The 21,941-nt window shown below is 35.6% G+C and overlaps 1 long non-coding RNA gene across 3 annotated transcripts; it reads right to left on the reverse strand.

The window, feature by feature from the left end:
• Positions 1–4,209: 4,209 nt before the first annotated feature.
• LOC147382498 (uncharacterized) lies at positions 4,210–8,002 on the reverse strand. Of its 3 annotated transcripts, XR_015173667.1 has the most exons (6): positions 7,591–8,002; positions 5,680–6,523; positions 5,468–5,548; positions 4,715–5,018; positions 4,530–4,591; positions 4,210–4,411 (listed from the first exon to the last, which is right to left on the reverse strand). It is a non-coding gene; the product is annotated as an uncharacterized LOC147382498 (long non-coding RNA). The 3 variants fall into 3 exon arrangements; XR_015173666.1 differs by having other exon boundaries at positions 4,210–4,591; XR_015173668.1 differs by lacking the exon at positions 5,680–6,523 and having other exon boundaries at positions 4,210–4,591; positions 7,591–8,000.
• Positions 8,003–21,941: the final 13,939 nt, after the last annotated feature.

The following is a 21,941-nucleotide window of genomic DNA, read 5'->3' on the forward strand; positions in this document are numbered from 1 at the left end:
GGTGGTTTTAGGGGTCTTGGTTCGATTAAATTGCCATTTTTTAACTTTTCTGACCTTTGAGGCCCGTTGGCCTATTTTGTTGGAAAACCAATATTTGAATGGAACAGAGCATGCCAAGCTTTTTCGTAGACCTGCTAACCCATTGAGAGGTTGTTTGCGGCTTTGATTTGTAAAAAAAAAAGTCAAATTTTAATACTTCGGACTTTCGAGACCTGTTGGCCAAATTTATCGGAAAATCATTATTTTTGGGCCCTTTCGAGTGAGGGCCCGTTCAAATTGGGGTGTCTACAGCTGTCCTTCTTTGCAGGAATTACGTACAAAGAACTGCAAAGAATAGACTAAACTCCTATTTGTACGGGCCAGACGAAATTTTGTAAAACACGACTTTGAATTACCGGTTGAATTGATGATTTTTGTAGAGGAATGGTTACTCAAGTATGGGGTCTGACAGAATTACCTTATTGATTCCTTGATCTTGATGGCGTGGAGCTTGTGTGAGACCTTGGATTTGATACGGAATTAGTAGTTTTTAAAATTTAGGTATCTATCGGTCGTGTTTTAACAAATCGAAATTGAGTACAACTCGAAAGGAATTTTGAAAATTTTTTTATTTTTTGATTTTTGATTTTTTTATTTATTTTTTGATTTTTTTATATTTTTATTTGATTTTTTATTTGATTCTCCATTTATCTCCTTTTTAATTATTGACTGATCCGTGCTTGAGGCCATATAACGTTTTCATTTGTTCATCCGTGCTTTTGGTACGGATGGCCTTGATTTTGTTTTATCCGTATTTTTGGAACGGTTTGCATGGTTCTTCATCTCATCCGTATTCGAAAAATGGATGACACGATTTCTGTTTCAACAGTTTTTGGAGCACGGATGCCACGGAGCTTTCCTTAGCCGTATTGGTAACACGGACCAATACAATTCCAAACGTTTTAAAACCTATGCGCATCTTTCTTTTCGGTTTCTTTTTTATTTTCTTCGGTTTCTCTTCGATTCTCTGGCGATTTCTCTCCCTTTTCTGATGGTTTTCCTCCCCTTCTCTTCATCTCCTTCTTGCATTTATTTATTTGGGCATTGACGCGATCGTTGGGACAATTTGGAGTGCGTGCTGCCGCATTTGGACATTTGAAGCTTTGAAGTCTTTGTGAGTGGGCTATACAATTTCTAGTCAAGGTGAGTTGTCGATTTTTTTCTTATCTTCGTTCATTTTGTATCACGAAGATTGCCTTTTGAATTTGCCTCGAACTTGCTCTTGCTTTTTACGTCACGTTTCTTTTTAGTTTTTGATGACAACTTTGAGCATTTGAGATTAACACTCACCCCTTTTAGATGTAATATTTGAAAACAGTGTGTATTGCCCTTTGTTATTAATTGTTGTTATATTGTTCTCCCATTTTTCCTGATTATTTGGTTAATGCTGCCTTACTTAGTGGGCCTTGAGTACATGCACCGTTGGTGGTGGTGGGTTTGTGGAATTTGTGTGATTGGAGGACTATTTTGGGAGGAGGATTCCCAGGATGCCTGGGAATTTATGGATGTGATTTTGGGAGTTGGACGAGATGGTTTAAGAAGGCTTGACACTATTTTGGTGGGAACTTCGATGAATGGGTCAGTGGTTGTGGGCATACTTGGTGGCTCTTGAGTTGTGAGTTACATCTTGAAGGTGATCTTGTATTGAAGGTGGTGGTGGATTTGGGTGATATTTCCCTAAGATGCTGGATTGAGTAAAGGATGGATGAAGGTGTGATGTGGCTCGGGTAGTAATTTGTAACTCAAACAGTGAGTGGTCAGAGAGTAACAGTCGGAGGATGGTCATGAGTTATGAGAACTTTGTTGTTTGGGCTAGATGACCCGTGGTTTGCATGGGTGTGATAAGGCTGGGTGGCTTGCTAATGGTTTAGGGACTGTTTTGGAGTTTTGATGTCAGGGTTGGATTAAGATTGGTTTGGGTGGAAAGGAATGTGTTTCTAAGATTGTTCGGGTTGGGATAGAGATGGTTTGGGATTGTTTGGAGGTTATTTGGAGTAGGGTTGAGTTTGAAGGATAGTTCTTGGTAAGGATTTAGAAGTGGCTAAAGTTGACTGTCTTGGGACTGTTAGGATTAAGTTGGATTGTTGGTGAAGAGGCTTATACGGATTTGATTTTTCCTCTCTTTTCCTCTTTTTAGCATGATTTTTGTCTATTATTGTATGTTCATCATGCTCGTTGTATTTCCTCTCTCACCTTTGCTTCTCTTTGCCTGCTTGGTTGTGAACATTTGACTTGTTCCGAGTATCCACGCATTTTTTTTTTTTTTTTGAATGATATTTCAACGTGGTTGGTATGGGTTCTTGGCTAGGTATTACCTGGGTTTGCTAAGTTGACCAGGCTGACTTGGTTTGACTGAGTATAAGCTAGGTTGACTGGGTTGACTGGGGTACATGGGTTAAATTAGGTTTATTGAGTTGAGTTGGGTTGACTGGATTAAACTGCGTTGGGTTCGGCTGACTAGGTTAAACTGAGTTGAGTTGGGGTTTGACTTGGTTGACTTTGATTGAATGGGTTGACTGAGTTGCCTTGGTCTTGGGTTAAATTGGATTTGACCCGATTTGACTAAATTGACAAGATTTGACTGGGGGTATCTAGAGTGGACTGATTTTGACTAAGGTGTTGTTTGTTAAACTGAAAAAAATAAGTGTTGAATAGCATTAAGCGCTGAAACTAATAAGCGCTGAATTTAAGTGCTGAAAAAGTTGTTTGTTTAGATACTGAATCATGTTTGTTACACATTGCTGAAACTGATAAATTGTCTTTGTTACCCTTACAATCATATTATACATTGTTTACATGTTTCAAATGCTTATTTATTATCAAACATAATAAAATATATTATTTCTTATAAAATTAAAATATAATTTATTTTTAAATAATAAATAATACTCAAATCTTCAATTTATAAATAATAATTTCTATTTATAAAAGCCCACAAATTTCAAATTAAAAATAATAATGTCATACAAGTCACCAAAATTTGAAATCAACTTTAAAAGAACTTAATTTTGGATGAATAATTTTCGATGGAAATGAAGGATGTGTAATTATAAAAGCACCCTATAAATTAATAAGGGCAACCCACACTATAGCCATTTTCTGTTTTGTTTTATATGAGTTAAAGTTTTTGGAATGAGCAAATTTTTAGTGAGGATAATCTATATGGTCTAGAGATCATCCTTACAAAAAATCAGTCTATTTTGAAACTTCTAACTCATTAAAAATAGTTTTAAAAAAAATGGACAATTTACGGTTCTTGAACTTGTTTTGATAGGGTTAGAAGTTTCAAGATGTGCTGATTTTTTGTGAGGATGATCTCCTCATTGTAGAGATCATCCTCACCAAAAATCAACTCATTCCAAAACTTTTAACCCATATAAGATAAAATAATTTAATTATGGTGTGGGTTTATTAATTTGTGGGGTGTTTATATACTTATCCATGGGATATAAGAGGTAATATCCTTTTAAGAATAAATGCATACTTGTCCGTGTTGAAAAAAGCGAAGTGCTTACCGCTTCAGCACTTTTTTTCAGCATCAAAATAATGCTGAATTTTTTTCACTTATTTTCAGCAATAAGCACGAGTAAACAAACGCGCTATTTTGACAAAAATGCTGAATTTAATTTTTTTCAGCAATAAACACTGAAAAATAGCGCAAACAAACACCACCTAAGTGGATGAATTCGACTTCGTTAGGATTGGGTTTGACTTAGATTGACTAGGTTTGACTGAGTTGAATGGGTTTACTCAGATTTGACTGGGTTTGACTGGGTTGGATAGGTTTGACTAGACTTTGACCGGGGTTGAACGAGTTTGACTCAGGTCGACTGAGTTGAGTAGGGTTGACTCAGATTTGACTGGATTTAATGGGTTTTGAATGGGTTTGAGATCTTCGTTGACTGAGTTGGGTCGGGCTTTTGACTAGTTTTGACTGAGTTAGCTGGGTTTGACGTAGTTAGGTTGGGTTTGACTTCGGTTGACTGGGTTTGACTCGAGTTCACTAGGTTTGACTTAGATGGACTTGGTTTGACTTATGGACCTCAGAGTAGAAAATGTTCAGCTAAGAACTTGCCAGAGCTTAACATCCTTGAGATCTTGATGAACATTTACATGTGTACTCGCCTAATATATAATGCCACAAGGAAAATACCATAAATGGTTACACCATTAAATTATACTCTGCATATGTTGATATTATCTAATATTAAATATGTGAAGAGATGAAGATACACTATGAAAGTATACTTCACAAACTGATACACTATGAAAGCATACTTCACAAACTGACAACATCCCATTGCCAATCTGCCACACTATATTTCAATTTCAAACCTTTCATGGAGAATTTTTACACATGCATGATATTTTCCTGCAACCAAACACATGTCAATCACAAAGGATGAGGAGATGTGCATTAGTTATTGATTCCAACTAGTCTTACTAAGCTAGTAAGGATTTCACCCTTTACCAAGGGTCCTTGGGCTCACCTTGTGGCATTCAAGAACATGATCCCATGCATCTCCCAGTTAACTGATTGTCATTAAGCCATCTACCAATTAAAGAACAAATTAACAATTAGTACAATAAGGAAAAGATTTAAGCCCAACCGCTAAACAATTAAACTAGTCTAAGTTGATTAGGCTTATAACCATGTTTGGACTTGAATGATTACCAAATAAAGAATCAGAAGATGCCTCTAGTATTCCATGCCCAAAGCTGCTTTCTCTAAATGCACTATACTCTAGCTATTTGTCCAAACAAAATTTGCCTTTTGCAGGGTCTGATGAGAAATTCACATGGCATAGCCCTCCAAATTCTGGTATGTTGTCTCCAATGGAAGGACACTTTCCCGGGTCATCCTCGTACTCAACATCAACATTTTCTATGTTCCAACCATCTCCAACTGTTATATGAACAAGACCGCATGGATCCAATGTATAGTTGTACACACTATTCATTTGCTCATAAGCGTGCACCTATCAAGCATGTAAGCGATTAAACCTGTTTAGCATCCCTGGTAATTTGTTTATATATATATTACTTTTAATAATTAAATAAATTTTAGAAGAGGATCTAGAATCGTCACTAAAGTTAGACTCGTGAAAATAATCATGAAAATTTCAACACATTAACAAGCATAATTGTATTATGGGATGGGTCAAGTCAGCCCAAGTCCACATGGGACAAAAGGTATAAACCTCAAGGCTGAAATTGCAACTCTACATAAGCTATACATCTACTCTTAATTGATTTCAGGGTAGGGCTAAGCTTATATTACAAATCATAAATTGGACGAAATAAAAATAGACTTGATAATATAATTTGAAAGATAGTAGGCTCGTTCGATTTTACATCGAGCACGTGTTCTTACATACTTGTGGGAACTAAAGACAAGGTAAAAACTGATTAAGATAAAAGAACAAACCTCAAATCAATTGCGAAGATTGAAACTTCCCAAGGCAGAAATCGTTGAAGTGAGAAGTAATTCGAAAATGATGGAAGAATGCTGAAAGACAAGAAGTCAAAGCAAACAAGAAAAAAACAATAAGAAAACAATCACATTCACACACGACAAATTTATGTGAACAAACGGTTACATTCACAAGAAAAAATGATCAAGATCTTACAAAATATTACCTGAAACGATGGCTTATATAGGGGTCTCAAACCATAGTCCCAAAGTAACAAGGAAAACCTGATATGGAAGTTTACTTGAAGGAAAGAGTGAAAATTTCTTAATGGGAAAGTACCCTCAAGAAGTCCCCAATTGCAGCTACCCATGAATTTTTGAGCCCCATAATGAATTGAAGACATCCAATTCACATTTACTGTTATTACACAACTAGAAGCTGTAATACCATTAGGGAGTTAGGGGACAGTAATTAGTGAACCACCTTGCTCGATGATTTTTAGGAATTGGATATGCTCAACTCTGACAATTAGAAACCCCTACTTAAGAAAAATTCTTCAATCCAATGGCTAGAATTCACCAAGAAGGCTGAATTTTGTTGTGACATATGTGTGGGTCCATCAAGAGGCTAGGTGGGACAAATATTCATGGGGTCGATAGGCGTGAAGATGATTGTGGAGCTACCACCTGCTGTTTGGTTGATGGGTCCACTTTCATCTCAAATTCACTCTTTCATGGAGACTAGTGGGAGGGAGAGAATGAGTGAGGATATGAGGAAGGATAAAGCAAAGAGAATGTTCTGAAACTCTGGTATTGCCCAGAGAGGGTTAGATAGGAAGATGGACCACTGCATGTAGAACGAGCACTATATCTGTGCATGAATAAATATCATCAATTAAGGGAGGGAGGGATTTAATTAGGTGCATGGATGGATGAGGAGTAGCATTCCCACTTCATGAAAACTACATCATGTTTTATCTCCGACAGAGTATGTGTCGTTGAGTCGATGTCTGGTTCCCTCCATCAACATCCCATCTACCAACACCACCATGACATTGCACAAGATTGCAACTGTGTAAACACGAAATTGTACATTAGATTTTAATCACCACTACTCAGAATAATGGCAAACAATAACCACAATTATTGAAAACAAACATGTGTAGCCATCTTGGATTATTATTAAAACAACAGAGCTTATATTGCCAATATTGTCTTAGAACTTCCCAACTTGTATGGCACCAACAAGGAATTAAAACACATCTTGGGATGCTTTTAAATAAAGGTTGCTCTTAAACACATTTAGCTTTCCAATTATGCTCTTAAATAATATCACTGAATTCATTCAAACAAAGCTCAATGACCTAACGAGTGTTAAGGACGTCCATCCCTTAGTGGATGCAGACAACAAAAGAAAGACTAATTGGTGATTCTTTACATTGAATTTGAGTAATTTCTCTATCATCGGATGGGAGCACATTCATGAAGCCTATGAACTAAAAAAAAAAAAGCTCAAATCCAGCAAATAGAGATCATCACTAAGGGAAGGGGACCAAACATTCTTGCACTTTGGGGATTGAAGAAAGATTCAAATGGTTTAGAAGTATTGAATGTTCAGTTGGATAACAATCTCAACCACTTACAGATGAACAAGTTTGCCAGTATGGCTTATAAGTATATATTAGCAAAGGATAATATCTCCGTCAATTAGAAATTCAATGTTCAAACAACAACCAGAAATTCAAAATTCAAGTGAAAGAGAAAAGAAAACAGAGGATTTAGAATCCAAACAACCCTAATTTTGTCTAACCAAAGCATAGAACAGCCTAAGAAATAACGAGAGGGAAATGAAATAAAATAAGATTTGTCTCCAACCACATAAATCAATAAAAATTCAAACAAAAAAGAAACCCTAAAATGAGAAAATTAAAAAATGAAGAGAGAAGGCAAATGTAAATGATTGAAATGCTACAAAACCATAAACATTCAAAAACAAAAACCCTAGGATGAGAAAAAAAAACAATTTTGAAGAAAACCTAACAGAGACGGATTGTGAGAGCACAAGAACAATAGCTATAGATAGAAGAAGAGAAATGTAGAAATAGATGAGATAAAAGAGAGCTTTGAAACAAGAATACCAGAAAATCAAGATCGTAAGAGAAAATCAAAGCTCCAAAAATCCTACGGATCCAAACACCATTGCGAACTCCATCCATCGATCTTCCTCATATAGAACAAGCTTTCGAATTGGAGAATTGAAGAAGAGGTTGATAGAATATGCAGCAATTAGGGATTTCTGGACTTGAAGAGATTTTCACTGATTAAGGGTTTCTTCTGATCTCCTTCCGCATCTTACTTGAATCAGCTCTAATTATTCAGCTCAGCAGAAAGAAGAGGAGGTCGATGATGGTTTGTTGACAAAGAAGAAGAGAGAAATGTGATTTAGGGTTTTGTGGAGATTGAAGACGAAGAAAGTATATACACATTCTCTCGATAGGTGTATAGTTTAAAAGTACATTTAAAACGGTTTTTGGTAGTTGAAACCGCTTAGTACCGTTTATTTAGAAACAGCTTAATACCATTTTAGAGGTCGTTCCCATTTCTCACTTTTCTTGTAGTGTAATATTCCATCACATAGGAGATTAAATGCATAGAATCCTCTCCTCCGGTATAACTACAACTCCCTATAAAATCGGATAACTCCCTTGCAAACTTACCCACTTAGGGAACTTGTAATGACCTAAAATTTTTAATGTGCATCTCAAGAAAAGAATTGTAAATTTTGACATTGATTTAAAAGTATAAATTTTTGATTTCAAATATTTGAGGTAAACTAACTTCACAAATATATTCAAAAGGATCAAAAAATATATTTTTACCTGTAAGCATGTAAAATCCCAAAATTTTAATTCGTATCTCGAGAAAAATAAAAAGTAGAATTTTGAGAAAATCTTGAAAGTGGGATTTAGGGGTAAAACTTTAGGATATTTCTGATCATTTTTAATAGAATCTGACCTCACCATTAGATTTAAAATGATCGAAAAACATACTTTAGCCTATAAGCATGCTCAAATGCTAGTTCGAATAGAAAAATTACAAAATCCTCGATTACTGAGTCGGACCAGACTAAAATAGTGACTTCTTGGTAGAGCAAGAATTATTAAAATTCAATTACACTATTAAATTCGTAATGAAAAATTATTAAGCATGGACTATTTATTTATCATTTTTGAAGCATAGAAAGTCGAATTATCGTAAAAAACGAAAATGACATCAATTTTAGGGGTCACCTCAGGCCAAAAATGTAAACTTTTGTTAGAGACAGAATTTATAGAAATTTACTACACCATTAGATTTGGAAGGAAAAATTAGGTGAAATAGAGTATTTATTCGTCACTTTTGGAGTTCGGACACTCAAGTTATCGTCGATCGAAATAATAGGCAAAATACTAATTTCATCCCAAGATACATATAAATAAATTTTTTTAATTTTTTTTTTCACTTTCACCTTCGTTTTAAACGACCCAAAATCAGCCAACTTTAAAAAAAAATTCTTTTTTTCTTCAATTTTCAAATTCAGATCTCTAACAAACGGTTCGTCATTGACTTTTTATGTAGAAGGGAGAAATGTTTGCCGCCTCGACATCTACAAAACCCACCCAAATTCCTTCTGTTTTCTCAACTTTTTCACCCCATATCATCAAAAAATAGTCATATATATATATACGGGGGGTTTCGTAATTTCGACCTCGGATTTCATCCGTTTCGGGGTCAAATCGTCCTCAGTCGTAGAAGGGAGAAAGGACGACAACATCGAGATTTTCGATACCGCCAGACCGATTTCAAATATTTACCGTCTCGAAGTATAAGTTATCTCGATTTTCGTACCGATCACCTTGATTTTTACGCCCGTGCTTCAATTCCATCATCTAGAGATTGTAAGGAACACTCAATTTCTATTAGTAATCGTAGATTGCGAAAACTATATTTATGGTTTTCATCAAAAATTTATATTGGGTTTTAAAAATATAGAATTCCTTTCTTTATTTTAAATTCACGCTAGAACATGCATATTTGATCTGTTTACTTAAATTTTATGATAAATTATACGTGGGAAGTACATCTCATTGGGTTCCGTACATTGCTTGGACCCCCGTTTTGATTTAAGTTCTGTAATTTTTCAATGTATTAATAAAAATGAATTTCATACTTGAGAAAAAAATTGATTTAATATTCATCATATTGAGTTGATGAATATTAGAAAGTGAATATTATTTTTGAAAGATTGAGAACTACAAAAAAAAAAAAAAGGGAAAAAGGGTATGAAACAGTAAAATGTCAGAGTCACACCCGAGGGGTGATGTCTGCATTTTACATTGTAATGTTGTATGTAGGTTAGTGAAGGGATATATAAGGATAATGATTGGTTGCATGTTTATTTAAATTTCTGTTAGTAGGAAACGCTGTTTATTTTTTCGTTATGTTATTTATTTTAAGCCAGTGGCCACAATTGCATGGTAGGAAACTAGATATCTATTCTCAACCCTGTAATGTTAATTTCTTATTTGGTTTCCAAATAAATTTCTTATTAGTTTTCAAAGAAAAGAAATGATATACATATGTAGCTATTTTGTGAACTGTTAAAGAACTTGTAAATGCTTGAAGGGATAGTGCGTTATATCATCCGGAGTGGTGTACTATCTTGAGATGTACGGTAGGGACTACCAAGCTCATACGTAGTATGGAACGCGTATAAGAGTGGAGTCACAACTGGAATCAGGGTTTATTCCTCTCTATTTTTACCAATGAACTTGTAATGTAAAAGTATTCGTATACGAATGGTTTGTATATTTGGGAATCACATGCACGCCTGATAGGCATAGACGAAGATAATTAGTTGGTGATCACTAACAATCTATAGTAGTCGAACGTTTTGACACATCGAAAAAAGACCTATTGTTTACAGTCACGTCAAACGGCCAGCTTGAGCCGGATAAACGGCTCCGCAAGTGTAGTAAACAACGACTAGTCACAAAATTAGAAACTATTATTTGATTATGAGACATCATGTCCCGACTGGGAGCATCCAGTTGTGAATCTCAACTCTCTAATTCTACTACTCCATCATTGTGTATTAACATATAAGTTTTCTAGAATTCTAACTTTGATTTGTTTTCTGTTTTCAGTCGAAGGATTCGAGGAGGAGCAACGTGGTTCGAAAATTTTATCCCACCACTCAGATCCAATTCTTTAACAAAGAAATAGAAATTTTTTTTTTTGTTTAAAATAGAACTACAATAGGACTTTCTTTTTAAAAATTTTAAAATTTTATTTTATTTATTTAATTTTATTTATTCCAAGAAGGCTTAGATTGTAATAGAATTAAGGGAGGATGATAGTGTGACGTTATTATCTCGACTCCTCGGATTCGTATATCGAGTTTGGTGTCGATGGCCCGAGTCAACTCAACTGGATCAATGTCCGTCTAAAACGGGAGGTAAAATTTTAAACCCCCATGCATCCCTTGCAAGTGGGTTTTTGTATTGAATTTGAGTGAGTTAATTGCACACTTTCGATTGCACAATAGTAAAAGGGCACCCTTACGAGGATGGCATAAACAAGATAAGAATCGGATTTCATTACCGCATTCTTGCCCTATTAGGAAATTAATTCACACAAGTCCAAATTTAATTAAAATCTGATTAGACTTGACCATACGTCCCATCGAGCTCAATAGGCAAAGCTAGCCTAAGTTGCACCAATTGCACTTCTTGATTGAAGTCAGTGCCTAAGCGAAATCTTGTCCTGTTGTACCCTATTGTACGAGGGGGATAGACTACGTCTATTCTAGACGAAGAGGTGATTTAAGAGTGTCCTTGCTCAGCATTGTGCGCCACCTTTCATCTGGGGATTAAATTGGTTGATTTCGATTTCAGAGAATTGGGTTGGAAGCTCAAACTATCCCTTTGAAACAGTTAGGAGCTGTCTAGTCTAATAGGAACCCATTAAACACGTGTGAAATTCCTCTCTACTATATGTGTTCATCATTAGTGCATGTTAGGTAGGAGATCTCAAAAGAATCCACTTGAATCATTCAATCCCGAGATCACAAGATCCCATCCACGTCAAAGGATTAGAAGAGAATTCGATTCCTCGCCTATCTCTCAGCCACCCGAGATGGCTCAATCGATTGCCCCACCTCAAATGAACCAAGAAGATCAATAAACTCTAAATGAGTTATTCGCACCTACTACAGCCACTCCCCCTTCATGTATTTCCTTGCCAGCAATTAATGTGGCACAATTCAAAATTAGGGCAGCCATTATCAATATACTCCCTAAATTTCATAGGTTCGAGAGTGAACAAACCTATAACCATTTGAACAAATTTTTGACCATATGTCAAACCTTTTGAAATGGTCACCTTGATGATGAAAATGTCAAGTTAAAGTCATTCCCTCTATCCCTAGAAGATCATGCAGCAGCATAGTTGAACTCGATGCCGTCTAACTCGATCATTACTTGGGATGAGTTATCCCGTAAATTCAGAGCAAAGTTCTTTCCAATGGAAAAGACTGAACAAATCAAAAATGCCATTCGAAACTTCAAGGGAAAACCCGATGAAGAAGTTTCCCAAACTTGAGAAAGATTTAATGAGCTGCTTGTAAAATACCCACATCATGGGATTAATAAAGCCCAACTGATCAATTTTTTCTATCGTGGTCTTACAACAGCCCAACATATCCTTTTGGAGTTTATGCACAAACGAAAATTCATGAATTAAACTCCAAATCAAGCTTACAATTTCCTCATAGAACTCATTGAAAATGGTCGAAATTGGAACATCAATTTATGAGACTCTGATAGGAGTGACTTTGGAACCAATAAATCAGGAATGTAAGAGATCAAAAGTGATCTTGATCTTAAAAACGTAATGACTACTTTGGTTAGTACTATGCAAAACTTAAATAAAAAATTTGATGCTTTTAGCATCAAAACTAACCACGAGGAGGTACATCTTGCACTCCAAGTAAATTCAAAGATGCCTTTCGCATGTAACATATACAAAACTTTTGACCACCTCACGGAGAACTGTCCTGTGGCCAACACAGAACAAGCCAATATTATTGGGTCATATAGCACTTTTAGAAAACCCACTCCAAATTCATATAATCAGACTTACCACCCTAACAATAGGTTTCATCCCAACTTCTCCTATCGTCAGAACGAACCTATCCAGCAGGGTGGTGCTCCAGATTTTCAAAAAGGCTATAATAGGCAATTTCAATCCAATGTGAATATTTCTATGGTTCCACACGTATCTTACTCTTCACCCCACACGTCTGATCAAAAGATGATTATTGTTGACCCTATGACCAACTATTCTCCCTTAGTTGCACAAGCATACTCTACATTAGAAACCATAGTGATAGAAATGTTCAAGCAACAACAAAAATTCATGCATGACTAAGGTTAAAGGAGTCAAAGGCATAAACAATCAATTAAAAATCTTAAGGTTCAACTTGGCTAATTATCTCTCTTTTGGGAAGAGAAACAAAGGATAATTTTCAAGTCAAGCTATGTCTGATCCAAGAGGGACTATCCCAAAAGGATAGTATGAGATAGCAAGTCAACTTGGTTCCTCTAATGACTCTGTTCAAGCAGTCCACACACAGCGCTCTAGTAAGTTAGTGGATAACCAAGTGCAAAAATCCAATGAGGTTATAATTCCAAATGAAACAATGATAGAAATACAACTAGGTCAGCTCAAGAGTCACCTTGAACTACATTTAGAAGAAGGGCAAATTGATCAATTCGAAATTGAGGATATCTCAATCTCAAAAAATCCACCATTTTTTCAAAATTACCTCAATGACCAGTTCTAATCTTTTGCGGATTTCGATGATTATCCATTAATAATTGATAATCCCATCTCAACAAAAGTTCAAACACAAACCAATGAGGTTACAATTCCAATAGAAATAATGATAGAAGTCTAACAAGGTCAGCTCACTGTGCCTTTAGAAGAAATAAAGAATAATCAGTTTCCAAATGAGATAGTCCTCGAGAGTCAAGTTGTGTTTCAAATTCCCAATGTGCAAATTGATTGTACAAATTTGACCAAGGAAATTGATCCACCATCAGATGAGCCTGCTGTTGAAGAAGAGCCAATGATGAACTCTAATTTGTTAGTCACATCAATTCCAACCACCACCGATTCAACTTCGTATCCCATCTAATTTATCATTTTGCAAGATTGTGAAGACCCTCCCTGTCTTACAAATTCCATTCTTTTTGGGAATATGTTGGATGAAAACTATTTGGAATAGGTGATGACACTTAGAACTGAGGACAAACGAGGGTTGTTGATCATTTTACAAAATCGATTCCATGTCCTAATGATGATCAAAATCTGTCTGTCTATCATTTGGGGTGGTAAGTTAATCGTGCCTATCATTTGGGGTGAAAATCGATAACTGTGACCGTCAAATTAGATGTTAGAAATTTTTTTGGAAATTAGATCTTTTGATAGGTTCGGTTAAAGACGTTAAACTTAGCACTGCTTAGGAGGCAACCCATGTGTTTTTATTTTTGAATAGTGTAGTTAAGATTTCCTTCTTTAGATTAAAATGTTTTTAATTTCTTGGTTCGATTGTTTTTCTATTTTATTAAAAAAAATTACTTCGAAAATTATCATTATTATAACTTTTACTATTTCTAGATCAGTTATAACCAAAGTTTGCACATTAATGTCAAATCTGTTTCATGTGTGATCTAACATTTTTCTCTTTCCTTACTGCTTTGCATATTGAGGACAATATGTCATTTAGGTTTGGGGTATTAGGTTAGCTCACAATTGCATTGCATTTTATTGATAGTTTAGTTTCATATTTAATTCATTGCTAGTTTAGTTTCATGTTTTCAGAAAAAAAAAATTGAAAAAATATATATATATTTAACACTTTTGAAATATTTTCTTCAAACTTTTTCTATGTACTATTTACATATAAATTTCAAATTTTAGGCTCATGTCCTAATTTTTGATCATAGGTTTTTATTGGTATTCCTCATAAATAAAATCAAAAGAATATTTTGAAAAATTCACGACATTTCTGATTAAGTAAAAATAAAGTTTTATGGAACAAGTGTTAACCCTCTTATCTGTCTAGAGTGCTAGGGGAAATCTAATCTAATAAACTATGATTTCCTTGTCCTTTGGTTGGCTGGTTAGAAGAAAAATAGAACTGGAGATAATATGACTTAGACAACAACCATAGGATTAGACTAGGTACCTTGAAAAAGGCTACTAGTTTTTTGTAAAAAGAACACTAGAAAAATGATGATGTGTACAGAAGTTGAAAAATAAATCAGAAAAGTGATGAAGTTGAAAAAAGAAAAAGTAAAAATATATGAAAAAGACCAAATCAAAGCAAAAATGTTTGAGATGAAAAAGTACAAAAAGAAAAGAGTCCAATGTGGCCAAATAAAATAGTTTCAGCAAGGTGAAAACCGTCAATGGTAAAAACATGAGTAAATTGAAATATCACAGATAAAGTCCCTTAGAGGTATTAAAATGAACATCCACACCTCTCACAATTCCAGACAGGATGCTTAGTTTCGAGTTAGAACTAAGAAAGAGCCAACCATTCTTAGCAATTAGAAGGTGAAATCTTATTCCTAAAAAGGATGTTGTTTTTAAAAAAAATCAGAAAAATTGCATGAACAGTCAAATTATCTTTGAAATTTTCTAAATTAAAGAGTGAAAAATAGAATTTTGCTCAAACATATGGACCTTTGACTTATTTGTTTTCCTTATTGTAGACACCCAAATTTGAACGGGCCTCACTCGAAAGGGCCCAAAAACAGTGATTTTCTGACAAATTTGGCCAACATGCCTCGAAAACCTGAAGCATTAAAATTTGATTTTTTTTTTTGCCGAATCCCGCTAACACCTCTCAATGGGTTAGCAGGCCTACCAAAAAGCTCGGCATGCTCTGCTCCATTCAAATATTGGTTTTCCAACAAAATAGGCCAACGGGCCTCAAAAGCCCGAAAAGTTAAAAAATGGCAATTTAATTGAATCAAGGCCCCTAGAACCACCCAATGTTCTAAAGGGCCCACCATAGGGATCAGACTCATCCTAAGTTATCCCAACTTTCACCGCTCCACGCTTACATCCAAAAAGTTGATAAAATCCTTCAACGTGCCCAAAAAGTCCGATTTTCCAACATGTGGTATTTTTGATCAAATCAATGATCGTAAAAATCTCAAAAAAATAAAAAAATAAAATGTGAAACTTGGGATACCTACCCTTCATCTATTCTCCACCGTTCCACTTCCGAATCCACAAACACCTTAAGAGCTCCAAAGCCCACAAACCCTCAACCCTTTTTCCAAATTAATTTCCCATCTTAACCCCAACCTAAAATCAATCATATGTTACCTAAACCATAGAATAAACCCACCTTCAAAAATCTCATTCAAATCAAACCCCATCCAAATCAAAATAACCTACAACCCTCTAAAAGTCCAAACCCAATATATCAAAAATCCACAAACCACTATCCATACCCTATTCATTATCCAACCCACAACCCTAACCCATCAACCTTTACCCATATCAACCAATCACCTTCTCAACATCTAAAGATAACACATGTCATCACCACCCTCCACCTCCCTCATCTAATCACCCACCATCATCATCATTCTCTAAACAACTCATCTAACCCACCTTACATCTCTCCTAAATCACCTCAACCCATACCCAACCCTAACCTAACCTACCCCCATTCTCTAACCAACCACATCACAACCCATATCCAACACACCCTAACATATCATCATTCTCTAACATCAACAGCCACCCACATCACAACCCATATCTACACCCATCATCTTCCTTAAATACTCCAATGAAATCACCTTAACCCATACCCTCCTCATCATCAACCAACCAACCCATACTCTTCTCTCTAATCAATCAATCTCATCACCTCACTCTCTCATCACATATGCCACATGGCATCATCCCCTTTCTCCTCTCAAAAACTAATCTACCCACCTCTTACACAACCTATTCTCCTAAATCTAAACACCTCACCTCTTCAACCAACCTAACACTCCTTCTCCCAAACAACCCTCTTACACCCCTACTTTCCCATCAACCATCACTCATCTCACCCTACCAAACACTCTACCCAAATGGATTTGGGTAGGATCCAAACCATTTGGGTCAAAACCTCACCCATTTTTATCCTTTACAAAACTACTCCCCAAACCTCCTCCCAACCCCTATAAATACCCCTCCCCTCCTTCTAAAAATGGTTACCAAGTCTCACTAAAAAAAAATTAAATAAAAATCTACTTTCTTTCCTCATCTCTCCTCCAATCCCACACTAATCTCTCACAAAAAAATATATATATTCTCTCACATTTTATTAAGGACCTAAGAAGACTCAAGAGAAGTCAAGAAGAAGAAGAAGAAAAGAAGATCAAGAGTACAAGGTGGGTTCGAAGTACATCCCCCCTCTTTCTCTCTATCCTCTCATTCTCCCTCTTCTAATATCCCTTTCTTCTTTTTATTTTTATTTTAAATAAGTGGACCCCAAGGCTAAAGGTTCATAAGGGTCATTTTGCATCAATGAAATGACCCAATGATCAAGCCGAAAATGAATCCCCATCTAGGGTACAAATGCATCCACGTGGCATTTTTTAATTATTTATTCTAAATAAAAAATGACCGAGTTATGTGGAGGTTACCGCCACTTGCCGTGGAGGAAACGGTGCCTAACACCTTCCCTTTCCTCCAACCAAGCCGTTTACCTTGATCTCTAGGTTTCATTAGCCCCTTATCCATCGTGAGTCACTAAAATATCAAAAATGACAATTTTACGAAAAATGTACATCGGGTGACCATTCACACCCACTTACAATATTAATGGTGACGACTCCAATTCATCGTAGATGTAGCCGTCGTAATGACGAAATCTACGTATCTACAGCTGGCGACTCCGCTGAGAAAATGGTTTACCCCTCGTGACAACTCGGTTATTTTGAAAAAAAAACACAGATTTTTATTTACTAACATGGTTTGTTGTGGTTTCCTATGTCTTTTTTGTTATTTTGTTTCACATGTCCATTGTAATATTTATTTATTTTTCGTTGCTTGTGTGATATATTTGTAAGGGGGCCGATGAAAAGAAATGAAAAAAATGGCATATACACTTGCGAGTATAGCCTCACTTCCAAGCCACCCCACCCTCAATATACTTACCCCCGATGCTTAGTAGTTCCACGGCTTGAAATCGTTATTTCAAGTATCGGGAATGAACACATCAAATCCAATCACTAACCAACGACGTTTGTACTTTGGTAGTTAATGCTAGGACACGAATCTTCAAAGTTATATCGGCCCCCAAGAAAGGTTGTAATGGTACAAGTTGTTGTCGGGCCTCGAAACCCAAGTTGTAAGCCCAATGGGGCACCCTTATACTATTAGGTAGATGTTTTTGATTTATTTTTTTTCTCCCCTAGGTAAAAGGGAGTAGTGCACATAGCATCATCCAAAACAAAAACAAAAAAAAAGAGACAAATAGTGAGCTAAAAACTTAAAAAACATATAAGACATGAAAAACATGGGCAAAGAAACAGTTCTATGAATTTCCAGAAATTGGATTTCTTTCTGGTTCGTGTCCATGACACGGATAGACCAAAATGTGCATCATCCGTGTTGAGAACACGGTTGAAACATAATGAGCATCATCCGTGTTGGGAACACGATTGAGTCAAAGCGTGCCTCATCCGTGTTGGGAATATGACTGAAATAGTGACTACTTTACCCATGTTTTGAGCACGGTTGAAACAGTAAATGTCTCATCCATGCCCAAAACACGGATAATAGAGTGAGGGTTACATCCGTGCCATTAACACATATCAGATTGAACTCGACCCTACAGAATGAACTCGACAGTCCATTTTTGAATAGGCTCACTTACTATTGATCAAACATTGATAACCCTTAGAAAAAAAATCCCAAGTTTTGGACAAATTAAGTAGAATGGATCTTTTGTTAATCAATGTTTTCAAAAATAAAACAAAACAAAAAAATAAAAATAAAAATAAAAAATAATTAAAAAAGGTAATAAAAAAATAAAAAAGAAAAGGGGAAGAATTTGCGAATTTTCCAACTCAAAACAATTTTATGAACCGAGCCCCCACTTGTATCCATTTAAACCGGGCCCACAATCCAAACCATTCCAATTGGGTCCATGACCCAGATCCAATCCAAGGGGGTCCACGACCTAGATCCAACTCATTTCAACTGGGTCCACGACCCAGATCCAATCCAACTAGGTTACGACCCATATCCAATCCAACTGGGTCCATGACCCAGATCCATTTCCAACTGGGTCCACAACCCAGATCCATTGTCAACTGGGTTTACGACCCAGATCTATTTTCGACTGGGTCCATGACCCAAATCCAACCCAACTGGGTCATCGACCTAGATCCATTCTGATTGGGTCCACAACCCAGATCCAATCCGATTGGGTTCATGACCCAGATTTATTTTCAACTGGGTTACGATCCAGATCCTTTTGCAACAGGGTCCACAACCCAGATCTAGTTTAATTGGGCTCGCAACCCAGATCCAAACCCTTTCCAAATAGGATTTAAGACCCAAATCCACTACCAACCGGATCCATATCAAATTTCAAACCAAGTTCATGACCTAAGAAATATAACAGCCGATCAATCGACTCAAATACATTCAATGTTCGAAAAAAAAAGTTCTCAAAAAGTACCAATTGCAGTCTTGATCAAAGTCGGTGCCTAGAAAGATCTTACCCTGTTGATACGAGGGGGATAGACTACGTCTATTCAGGGAATAAGGTGATTTAAGAGTATCATTGTGTGTCGCCTCTTCCTTAGAGATCTGCCTGGTCGGCAGTGATTTCATAGAGCCGAATTGGAGGTTACCAAAAATATGGGTTGTTCCCACTCGATTTAGCTTAGAGATTACTTTTTCAAAATATTTTCTGACTTCGTGTCGATGCCAGCTCCGTGCTGATGAAATGACTTTTAAAATATTTTTCCAACTCTGTGTCGATGCCAGCTCCGTGCTGATGAAATTACTTTTTCAGAATGTTTTCTTGACTCCGTGTCGACGCCAGCTCCGTGCTGATGCCAACTCCGTGTTGATGCCAACTTCGTGTCGATGCCAGCTCTATGCTGAGATAATTTCATTTTCAAAATATTTTCTTGACTCTATGTCGACGCCATTTTCTTTCGTAGAGTAGTGTTATTTACCTTTTAGAGTCAATGTTCGGTTCCTACACCGTAATAACTAGGTGGGGATTTCTAAATCTCAAAAACCAAAAATGGATCCGCACACCCCGCAGATAAAGGGCGCTTTTAGTGATGACTCCACTAGGGATATTTGAGGATCAAACTTGAGAAGTCCCAAGTATGAGAGTATTGCCAAATCGACCTGGTTTTTATTTTATTTTATTTTGATTTATTTTTTTATTTATCTTGGCTTGATTATGGATCATTTGTTTGATTTTGGAGTATTTTTCTTGTTCTATGAATCGATTGAGGGTCGCTTGTGATGATCCTAAATAATTCAAGATTTCAAAGATTAATAAGAAAGGATGGAATGATGGTGGTTGGGATGAGAAGAATGTTTTTCTTTTAAAAATAAAAAAATAATAATAAAAAAATAAATTTTTAATTGGTGTTGCTTTAATAATAATTTTTTTCATTCTCATCTAAATCCGTGCAAAATGAATGGTATCAAAAAAAAAAAAGAATTTTTTTAAAGTGTTGCTGTTGTGCGTGATGAAGGGATTTAAAAAAAAAAGTAATAACAACACTTACACGTCGTGTTCCGATAGTTAAAACATTTTTTTTCTCTTTCTATCTTCTTCTCCATATGTGTGCTGAAAGGGACAGCAAAGAGAGTGACGCTTCTCTCTCTCTCTCTCTCTTTTTCTATCGACTCTCGTTAATGGTAATTTCAAAAATTCTAATTTAGATTTTTAATAATCTCAACAATGGCGTCGAAGCATCTCACAAGGTTTACCTAGAATACCAATCTGTAAATGTGGAATTGTTGCTAAATATAAGTTGGGACAGTTATGTTAAAATATTTTTACAGAACATTTTAGTCAGAATTAAGTCTGGGCACCTTTAATAAAACGTAGATCTCATTGAGTTAATTAATTTAGAACTTGAATTCACTCGATTTCGTTATCGGAAGCCTTAGATATCATCGAAGCAAGTTCGGATTGTATTTTCCTAATTCGCAGAAAATCCGAATTTATCTATTATTAGCATATGTGTGCTGAAAAGGGGCAACAAAGAAAATGACGCTTCTCTCTCTCTCTCTCTCTCTCTCTTTCTTTATCAACTCTCATTAATGGCAATTTCAAGAATTCTGATTTGGATTTTAATAATCTCAACAATGGCATCGAAGCATCTCACAAGGTTTACCTAAAATACCAATCTGTAAATCTGGAATTGTTGCTAAATGAAAGTTGGGACAACAATGTTAAAATGTTTTTACAGGACATTTTAGTCAGAATTAAGTCTGGGCACCTGTTAATAAAATGTAAATCTCATCGACTAAATTAATTTAGACTTGAATTCATTCAATTTCATTATCAGGAGCCTTAGATATTATCGATGCAAGTTCGGATTGTATTTTCCTAATTCACAGAAAATCCGAATTTATCCTAGTGTTAGCATATGTGTACTGAAAGGGACAGCAAAGAGAGTGATGCTTCTTTCTCTCTCTCTCTCTGCTCTCTCTTTCTTTATCGACTCTTTTTAATGGTAATTTCAAGAATTCTGATTTAAATTTTAATAATCTCAACAATGACGTCGAAGCATCTCACAAGGTTTACCTAAAATATCAATCTGTAAATCTGGAATTGTTGCTGAATGAAGGTTGTGATAGCAATGTTAAAATGTTTTTACAGAACATTCTAATCAGATTAGGTCTAGGCACCCGTAATAAATGTAGATCTCATCGAGTAGATTTATTTAAAATCTAAATTCACTCAACTTCGTTATCGGGAGCCTTAAATATCATCGATGCAAGTTCGGATTGTATTTTCCTAAGACATAGAAAATCCGAATTTATCTAATGTTAGCACAGCTAATGTTCCTGATTTATTTTGTGAGAACGAGCTCATTTGGCACTAGGATCTTTCTCTTTGATTTTCTTTTGGGATGTGTTTCTAGTTTTTTTTTTATAATTTAAAATATAAAAAAAGGGTTCATCGCTCCTTATCCTTACAACCATCATTCTATAATCAATTCAATATTTGTTAGAATCTTGATTTATGCTAGATCACCTAAAATGATCCTTGATGAATCATAGATAAAAATAAAAATAAAAATAAAAATAAAAACAAAAAAATAAAAAAATAAAAAAATTTGTGCCTGTTTCAATATTGGATATGATTGATTATTTCTTGTGC

This window comes from Akebia trifoliata, chromosome 16 (assembly GCF_017979445.1).
Source record: "Akebia trifoliata isolate Shusen 1 chromosome 16, ASM1797944v1, whole genome shotgun sequence".
Lineage (NCBI taxonomy): Eukaryota > Viridiplantae > Streptophyta > Magnoliopsida > Ranunculales > Lardizabalaceae > Akebia > Akebia trifoliata.